The sequence below is a fragment of the Mandrillus leucophaeus genome, unplaced genomic scaffold, assembly GCF_000951045.1.
Source record: "Mandrillus leucophaeus isolate KB7577 unplaced genomic scaffold, Mleu.le_1.0 Scaffold1581, whole genome shotgun sequence".
NCBI lineage: Eukaryota > Metazoa > Chordata > Mammalia > Primates > Cercopithecidae > Mandrillus > Mandrillus leucophaeus.
This window is the reverse complement of record NW_012101567.1, coordinates 117,177-118,619: the sequence shown is the minus strand read 5'-3', so window position 1 is coordinate 118,619 and position 1,443 is coordinate 117,177.

The window sequence follows — 1,443 nt, the reverse complement described above, 5'->3', positions numbered from 1 at the left end:
TGTATAGGAATGCTTGTGATTTTTGCACATTTATTTTGTATCCTGAGACTTTGCTGAAGTTGCTTATCAGCTTAAGGAGATTTTGGGCTGAGACGATGGGGTTTTCTAAATATAAAATCATGTCATCTGCAAATAGAGACAATTTAACTTTCTCTCTTCCTATTTGAATACCTTCTATTGCTTTCTCTTGCCTGACTGCCCTGGCCAGAACTTCTAATACAACGTTGAATAGGAGTGGTGAAGGAGGGCATGTGCCAGTTTTCAAAGAGAATGCTTCCAGTTGTTGCCCATTCAGTATGATATTGGCTGTGGGTTTGTCATAAATAGCTCTTATTATTTTGAGATACGTTCCATCAATACCTTGTTTGTTGACAGTTTTTAGCATGAAGGACTGTTAAATTTTGTTGAAGGCCTTTTCTGCGTCCATTGGGATAATCATATGGTTTTCTCGTTGGTTCTGTTTATGTGATATATTACGTTTATTGATTTGTGTATGTTGAACCAGGCTTGCATCCCAGGGATCGTGATGGATAAGCTTTTTGATGTGCTGCTGGATTTGGTTTGCCAGTATTTTATTGAGGATTTTAGCATCGATGTTCATCAGGGACATTGGTATAAAGTTCTCTTTTTTTGTTGTGTCTCTGCCAGGCTTTGGTATCAGGATGATCCTGGCCTCATAAAATGAGTTAGGGAGGATTCCCTTTTTTTCTATTGATTGGAATTGTTTCAGAAGGAATGGTACCAGCTCCTTCTTGTACCTCTGGTAGAATTTGGCTGTGAATCCATCTGGTCCTGGACTTTTTTTGGTTGGTAGGCTATTAAGTATTGCCTCAATTTCAGAGGCTGTTATTGGTCTATTCAGAGATTGAACTTCTTCCTGGTTTAGTCTTGGGAGGGTGTATGTGTCCAGGAATTTACCCATTTCTTCTAGATTTTCTAGTTTATTTGTGTAGAGGTGTTTATATTATTCTCTGATGGTAGTTTGTACTTCTGTGGGATTGGTGGTGATATCCCCTTTATCATTTTTTATGGTGCATATTTGATTCTTCTCTCTTTTCTTCATTGTTAGTCTTCCTAGTGGTCTATCAATTTTGTTGATATTTACAAAAACCCAGCTCCTGGATTTATTGATTTTTTGAAGGGTTTTTTATGTCTCTATCTCTTTCAATTCTGCTCTGATCTTAGTTATTTCTTGTCTTCTGCTAGATGTTGAATATATGTGCTCTTGCTTCTCTAGTTCTTTTAATTGTGATGTTAGGGTGTCGATTTTAGATCTTTCTTGTTCTCTCATGGGCATTTAGTGCTATAAATTTCCCTCTAAACACTGCTTTAAATGTGTTCCAGAGATTCTGGTATGTTGTTTCTTTGTTCTCATTGGTTTCAAATAACATCTTTATTTCTGCCTTCATTTCATTATGTACCCAGTAGTCATTCAGGAGCAGG